The sequence below is a fragment of the Octopus bimaculoides genome, chromosome 12, assembly GCF_046866305.1.
Source record: "Octopus bimaculoides isolate indiv1 chromosome 12, ASM4686630v1, whole genome shotgun sequence".
NCBI lineage: Eukaryota > Metazoa > Mollusca > Cephalopoda > Octopoda > Octopodidae > Octopus > Octopus bimaculoides.
Window position 1 is genome coordinate 26,152 of NC_142939.1, and position 9,261 is coordinate 35,412.

Below are 9,261 nucleotides of genomic sequence, written 5' to 3' on the forward strand. Positions count from 1 at the left end.
TAGTGGCCATAAAGACGGGGACCTAAAATTGAACAGTGGCCATAAAGTCGGGGACCATATATTAGCATAGTGGCCATAAAGACGGGGACCTAAAATTGAACAGTGGCCATAAAGTCGGGGACCATAAATCGCATAGTGGCCACAAAGACGGGGACCTAAAATTGAACACTGGCCATAAAGTCGGGGACCATAAATAGCATAGTGGCCATAAAGACGGGGACCTAAAATTGAACACTGGCCATAAAGTCGGGGACCAATAATTGCACATTGGCCATAAAGACGGGTACCAAATGTTGAACACTGGCCATAAAGTCGGGGACCTATAATTGAACACTGGCCATAAAATTGGGGACTAAAAATCGCATAGTGGCCATAAAGACGGGGACCTAAAATTGAACACTGGCCATAAAGTCGGGGACCAAAAATCGCACACTGGCCATAAAGACGGGGACCCAAAATGGAACACTGGCCATAACGTCGGGGACCATAAATAGCATAGTGGCCATAAAGATGGGGACCTAAAATTGAACACTGGCCATAAAGTCGGGGACCAATAATTGCACATTGGCCATAAAGACGGGGACCAAATGTTGAACACTGGCCATAAAGTCGTGGACCATAAATAGCTTGTGGCCATAAAAACGGGGACCTAAAATTGAACACTGGCCATAAAGTCAGGGACCAACAATTGCCAATTGGCCATAAAGACGGGGACCAAATGTTGAACACTGGCCATAAAGTCGGGGCCCTATAATTGAACACTGGCCATAAAATGGGGGACCAAAAATTGGTCACTGGCCATAAATACGGTGATCAAAAATTGAACACTGGCCATAAAGTTGGGTACCATAAATAGCATAGTGGCCATAAAGACGGGGGACCTAAAATTGAACACTAGCCATAAAGTCGGGGATCAATAATTGCACATTGGCCATAAAGACGGGGACCAAAAATCGCACACTGGCCAAAAAGTCGGGGACCAATGATTGCACACTGGCCATAAAGACGGGGACCAAACATTTGCACACTGGCCATAAAGTCGGGGACGAATAATTGCACACTGGCCATAAAATCGGGTTCCAAACATTTGTACACTGGCCACAAAATCGGGACCACTAATTGAACACTGGCAATAAATTCGGGTACCAAAAATCGCACTTTGGCCATAAAGTCGGGGACAGATAATTGCACACTGTCCATAAAAACGGGGACTAAAAATTGAACACTGGCCATAATGTCGGGTTCTAAACATTTGCACTCTGGAAATTTAATCGTTGTCCAAACATTTGCACACTGGCGATAAAAATCGGTGTCTAAACATTTGCACACTGGCCATAAAGTCGGGGACCAAAAATTGATATCTGGTCTTAAAGTCGGGGACCAAAAATTGAACACTGGCCATAAAGTCGGGGTCCAAACATTTGCATACTGGCCATAAAATCGGGGTCAAAACATTTCCATAGTGGCCATAAAGTAGGGGACCAAAAATTGAACGCTGGCCATAAAGTCGGGGTCCAAACATTTGCATACTGGCCATAAAATCGGGGTCAAAACATTTCCATAGTGGCCATAAAGTAGGGGACCAAAAATTGAACACTGGCCATAAAGTCGGGGTCCAAACATTTGCATACTGGCCATAAAATCGGGGTCAAAACATTTCCATAGTGGCCATAAAGCTGGGGACCAAAAATTGAAAAGTGGCAATAAAGTCGGGGACGAAAAATTGAACACTGGCCAGCGTTCTATTATTGGACCCTGACTTTATGGCCAGTTTCAATTATTGATTCCCCGACTTTATGGCCAGTGTTCAATGGTTGTTCCCCGACTTTATGGCCAGTGTACAACTTTTGGTCCCTGACTTTATGGGCCACTGTGCAAATGTTTGGACCCCGTCTTTATGGCCAGTGTGCAAATGTTTTGACCCCGACTTTATTGGCCAGTGCTCAATTTTTGGTCCCCGACTTTATGGCCAATGTGCAGATGTTTGGTCCCCAACTTTATGGCCATTGTTCAATTTTTCGTCACCGACTTTATGGCCACTGCAAATTTTTGGATCCCGACTTTATGGCCAGTGTGCAAATGTTTGGACCCCGACTTTATGGCCAGTGTGCAAATGTTTGGACCCCGACTTTATGGCCAGTGTTCTATTATTGGTCCCCATTTTAAGGCCAGTGTGCAAATGTTTGGACCCGGAATTTATGGCCATTGGTCAAGTCATGGTCCCCGACATTATGCCCACTGTGCAAATGTTTGGATTCCGACTTTATGGCCAGTGTGCAAATGTTTGGTCTCCGACTTTATGGCCAGTGTTTAATGGTTGGTACCCCATTTTAAGGCAAGTGTGCAATTTTTGGTCCCCGACTTTATGGCCAGTGTTCAATTTTTGGTCCCGGACTTTATGGCCACTGTGCAAATGTTTGGACCCCGACTTTATGGCCAGTGTGCAAATGTTTTGACCCCTACTTTATTGGCCATCCCTGACTTTATGGCCACTGCAAATGTTTGTACCCCGACTTTATGGCCAGTTTCAATTATTGGTCCCCGACTTTATGGCCAGTGTTCAATGGTTGATCACTGTGGAATTGTGTGGACCCCGACATTATGGCCACTGTGTAAATGTTTGGTCCAAACATTTGCACACTGGCCATAATGTCGGGGTCCACACAATTCCACAGTGGCCATAAAGTCAGGGTCAAAACATTTGCACACTGGCCATAAAGTCGGGGTCCATACATTTACACAGTGGCCATAAACTTGGGGTCCAAACATTTACACAGTAGCCATAATTTCGTGGTCCAAGCATTTGCACTGTGACCATAAAGTCGATGTCCAATTATTTGCAGAGTGACCATAAAGTCGGGGTCCAAACATTTACATAGTGGCCATAAAGTCGGGGTCCAAACATATATTCACTGGCCATAAAGTCGGGGTCCAAACATATATATATATATAGTGGCCATAAAATCAGGTTCCAAACATATATACAGTGGCTATAAAGTTGGGCCCAAACATTTGCACTACCACTACTGCTACATTTTTCTGTCTAAACTTTGGAGTATGGACAAAAAAAAATTTTATCACCAGGAGAGAAGATGCACCACATCTTTATGACAAAATTTTAGACACAGTTAATGGAGACGTTCAAATCTCTGCCAGGTTATACACCAACACTCTGCTTATGATTCATTGACGACGTCTATTTTGTCTGAGAAAGATCGTAGGATAATTCAATTAACTTCTTGCATTTCTGTGACTGTTTTGCAAAAGCTATGTCCTTAAGTCCAATATAACTTTCTTGTCGAGTTTTTCAAAAGCTAGCATCAAATATATATATTCCTCTGAATATATAAGCAATGATAAATACCCTTTCTGCATATCATTTATAATAGGTGAGTTTGGTAACTATCCAATGAGCTACCATTTCTCACATTTTTCTCTACCATGTATAATTAGAAAAATCTTATGTAATGTAACTCATGTAATTACTTATGTGTAATGCAGTTCAAAGTGGAAAAGTCTAGAAACAATTGTGACAAATATTAAACTCTTCTGATATTTTCCTCTTCATTTTTTGCCTTATATATGTGAGTATGCCTGTGTATGTGTACACACAAACATATCTACAGTGGACCATAGACTGTATGCTAGCGTATATATCGTTGTGTAACTTTACATATATGCTGAGTGTATTTGGTCTGTACGTGTGGATGTAGGCATAACTGGAAGGACAAATCTGTAGATACTCCAGTAAGTTCGTGAGAGTCGGTACATGCTGTTGATACATGGGTCTACTGTTCTTGACTCCACATTGGCGTTCCTATTATTAATATACTTTGAGTCTATTGGATCCTGCTGGTGGCACGTAAAAGTATCCAGTATACTGTGTCAAGTGGTTGGTGTTAGGAAGGGCACCAAACCGTAGAATTGGAGTCTGGACAGTTCCATGTCAAACCATCCAACACTTGCCAGCATGGAAAGCGGTCGTTAAACGATGATAATGATGATAATATATATATGTGTGTGTGTGTGTGTGTGTGTGTGTGTGTAAAAGAAAAAATGGAATTAAAAAATCCTGGCAGATATTAATAGAGCATTCAGTATTAAAAGAATTTGGTTATAAACATTCAACAATCAGATACCAGTAAATGTAAGTAGAAAACATATCTCAGGTAAATCCTCATGCATGACAGGTAAATCTAAATATCTCTACTAGGATCAACGGTCTCTGCTACTGCTGCTATTACAGCCAACGGTCACTCCCGCTACTCACCACTACCAACACGGTCACTACTACTACTACTACTTCAGTCAACGATTCTAGTCGAGGCACAAGACAGCCATTATGTTCCCACACATAAAACGCTTCCATGTGGACTCTGTTGAAATTAGTAAGAAATAATTATGAACTTTTCTGTTATTACACTTTTAAAAATATATATTTCTGATAAGGTTCGTTTTTTTTTCAAGAAGAACCGAAACATGTAAAATATCTCTGAGAAAATTAATATTTATCTTATATAGTGGCGTTTTCAAACTTCTTTTTTATAAATATATACCCACTCGTATGCCACCTACACTTTTTATAAATATATACACACACACACACACACACAAATCTTTGTGGAACTCAAGGATGACAATGTTGAATTTGATTTGAGTTGGGAGATCATTAGGATTAGAAAACCGTACTCAAACAGCAGACATGGGTGCAGGCTTTGCTGCATGGGGCTGTTTGAAATTTTAAAGAAGTCAAATAGTGAAAATCTAATGAATAATAAACTAGACCTTTGTCTTTCCTGTATACATAAGGCTACCTGCACCTTTAAATATTTTAAGGATGCTAAGTGACGTCTCTAATAGCTCCTAACCTAGGGCCAGTCTAATTTACTCCTTCTCTTGTTGACCGTTCTTGCTATACTTGCATGGTATATTATATTGAAGGAACTAACCATTCTATTTGTGGTGTACCTAGCATTAGCAGCCTGCTCACCCTAGCCAGTTCTTTTCCAATTCCCCTAAGTAAGTGATCCTTATACCTAGATAGTCGCTGTGCGTGTTAAATAATAGATGGAACTCACTATCCAAACCTCTAACTGTCCAGAGTTGCTTTACCTGATTCACACAATGGTGTTTATACTAATTAAATAATATCTATTTTCTTTATTGCCCACAGGGGGCTAAACATAGAGGGGACAAACAAGGACAAAGGGATTAAATCGATTACATCGACCCCAGTGCGTAACTGGTACTTATTTAATCGACTCCAAAAGGATGAAAGGCAAAGTCGACCTATATAACATTCCAAATTGTTAATCATTAGACTACTTCTTCCTGCTGGCTTTCTTTGATATCCGATCTGGTATTTCCTCTAACTCTGTACTAAGTGTAGTTTATTGTATAAGCCCCTATTTCTTTGAACCCTCTCATGATATGTAGTACACTACTATTACTACCAGGGATTTCCTCTCCAGGCAAACATGTCCGCAAATTACAAGCGGTCTCCATTATCCCATATAACATATTCTTATCTAAAACATCCTACATCTTTCCACTTTATCCGATAAATCAATCACACATCACACTACAATCCCTCAAAAGAACTTTCAATTGCCTTGGTACCCACATCCACAGAATACCCTTAAATTCTGTGTATCTCTGCCCTCTTCCCTTTAGCTAGTGAATCCTAAACCTCAGCCGTATGCCTAATCAGCTTTATTTATGCATTTATATTTCTTCACTTTTTACTTTCTTTATCTTCAGTCCTCTCCCAACTACTCCCTTCTCTAAACCTAGTATCATAAAACATCACCTATACCCCCCACTTTTAGCCTACCAAAGAACCAGTCTAGCAGACTCATATCTCACCTAGGTTGCTGACCCTAAATATCACACTATACCCATTTCACAAACTATATCCTTACAATAACCCCACCCACTAATACCCACAGCAGCCAACTTTGTTGGTCATTGTCCTATTTCATGGTCATCCTCAACAGACTTCAGCCATGTTCTGGTGTATTCTTGGGATATTTCTTTTGTTTGTGAAATTACATTTCATCTGATGATTACAGTTTTTTGTAACGAAGTAATCTTCTAATTCTTCTATTAAAAAAATATATAAGAAACAGCTGTTATAAGCTGACAATTATCCCTCGACTGTTATTATTCATTTGATTATATATATATATATTCTTGATTTTTTGGTAGTTTTGTTTCTTAATAAACATAACTCAAACAAAATATAATTGACTGAATTTTTGGCAAAGAGAAGCACACACATACACACATATTGTTACCAGAGGTGAACACTGATTTGCACATACACACACATTGTTACCAGAGGTGAACACTGATTTGCACATACACACATATTATACACTAAAACAAACTTCATTCAATTTCTCAATTCTTCAAAGGCAGAATTGTTAGGGCACCGGGTGAAATGCTTAGTGGTATTTCGTCTGTCTTATGTTCTGAGTTCAAATTCTGCCAAGGTTGACTTTGCCTTTTATCCTTTGGGGGCCAGTAAATTAAGTACTAATCACTTTAAAGTGATCTAAATTAAAACCTTCCACCAAAATTTCATTTTCATTTATGTTCCAAACACCAACTCAATAATTACAGTAATTTTCCACTAAATTCTTCATTATTTTCAAAATTAATTGAAAGGAGAACAGTGCATTTCAACAGAAATGTGCTTAAAGGTTTAAACATAATTCCCCCCCCCCCCATTTTTACATGAATTTTTCAGTGGCAATTTATATTGCAGCAGTTCTGATATACCACAAACCATTCAACTATGAATTAAGAACACAGTTTATTTCACTGGTCAGCTAATCTGAGGTCAGCTAATCTGAGGTCAGCTAATCTGAGGTCAGCTAATCTGAGGTCAGCTAATCTGAGGCCAGCTGAGGTATGTGTCATGTGCAAGAATACGTCATAATGTCAACTTACTAAAACACTTCTTAATCACTACATAGATTGCTTCCTTAATGGAATGCTATAACCCAAAAGGTAACAAGAATTGTATTTATTTCATTGGTTAACTTTTCAGTCTTGGTCCACATATTTGGAGTTGAACCTGAAAAGGGATGTAATGAAAATAATAATAACAATATTTTCTGGCATAGATGAGCTGTCAAGTTTAAAATAGAGTCTTGTCCAATAGTCAGCACCATACCAAATTGTGAAGTAGAAAATACAAATGATTTCTCTCATTAAAACCAAAATATGAAAGACACAGATAAAGATAACTGAATCAAGTCTAGCGCATGATTAATATTTATTGTATCAGCCCTGAAGACATAAAAGGCACATACATTCTGGTGGCATTTAATACTTTGTCTCCCATGGAACCCCCCACTCCCATGCTATATCCTTAATATGGTACAAAATAGGCTTAGTAGACAAAGTGCTGAACTTAGAAGAGACAGGAATAAACCTAAATAATTATTTGGCCATATATCATTTCTGCTACAGTGTTGCCTCCTCATCAGTCACAATCATAACAACATGAGTATTGCCTTTGAAAAAGAAAATGGGAATATTCACTATATGACACCAAAAGCCAACCCAGAAAGCCTTTCAACTGAGAGGTGCTGCAACTGAACAGTGCAGGCCCAGTTGTGATCTAGAGACTTCTATACACAAAGTCAGAGGTAGAGAGAAAAGGTGGGATAAGGAGGCAAACCATAGTGCAAATGAATTCTGGATCAGAAGTGAACCCAGTAGACGGGGACTCTGAAAATGCATGAAATCAAAATAGTATGAAATAAAACACAGAGATAAGTAAGCAATGGCTAGCTGACAAGGCAAAAGCAACAAGGAAAAAAATGGGTGGCTAACAGACGTGGGAATTGAAGAAGAACTGAAAAGGAAAATAGAAAACAATGATAATACTGCACCAGCAGATTGCGTGTCTAATAAGGATGCAGACATGAATGGTGGCAGTGAAGATGTAGGGCCAAGTACTAATGTAAAGACATTGTCAGTGAATGAAGCAGAAACAATGAGAAGAGCTGTATTAGAAGGATGCGATGATGATCAACAAGACATAGTGAGGATCATCATCATCATCATCGTTTAACGTCCGCTTTCCATGCTGGCATGGGTTGAACGATTTGACTGAGGACTGGTGAAACCGGATGGCTACACCAGGCTCCAATCTAATTTGGCAGAGTTTCTACAGCTGGATGCCCTTCCTAATGCCAACCACTCTGAGAGGATGATGTACTGATATATTGGAGAAGACCAGGATGAAACACCACCCAATCAGAGGTATGTTGATAGGTGCAAGCTAAAAGCTGAAACCAAAGAGATAGATTCTGCTAATTGATAAACTAATCCTTAGAAACTGCAAGAGAAGACACAAATCTGAGCATAGCATGGATGAATTATCTTTTCAATATGAGATAGCTCAACCATGGAAAATGAAGAAGGTGAAGATAGCAGTAATTATTGTTGGATCCTTGGGAACAGTATCAAGAGGAATATAAAGAAAATAGGAACAGAGTCGCCAATAGTCAGAGGTTACAAAAGGTTTGCTTCCTTGGCATGGCAAGAATCATCAGGAAAGTATTAAATAGTTGAAAAGAACAGATGGCATGGTACCATAGGCTGCTACACATGCAAGACTCCAGGAGTTCCAACCAAACCGGAGTTAAACAAAATTAAAATAATGGTTTCAAATTTTGGCACAAGGCCAGCAATTTCAGGAGAGGGAATAAGTCGATTACAACAACCCTAATATTCAACTGGTACTTATTTTATCGACCCTGAAAGAATGAAAGGCAAAGCTAACCTCGAAAGAATTTGAACTCAGAATGTAAAGACAGATGAAATGCTGCTGAACATTTTGTCCAGCATGCTAACAGCTCTGCCAATTCGCCACCTTAATAATAATAATAATGATAAACCTTTCTAGTATAGGCACAAGGCCAGCAATTTAGTGGGGTGGAGTTAAGTTAATTACATCGATCCCAGTACTCAACTGGAACTTATCTTATTAACCTTGAAAGGATGAAAAGCAAAGTTGACCTTGACAGAACTTGAATGAGACCAGGCCTGGCCAACTCGAATTACATTGCGGGCCACTTTAATTAGAGAAAGTTTTTTGAGGGCTGCTTGTATACTTTATGCACCAATAGACAAATAATCAAATTACAGAATCAAGTATTTTGCATATTTTTCTTTTATTTTTTATTTGTTTCAGTCATTTGATTGCAGCCATGCTGGAGCACCGCCTTTAGTCAAAGCAATTGA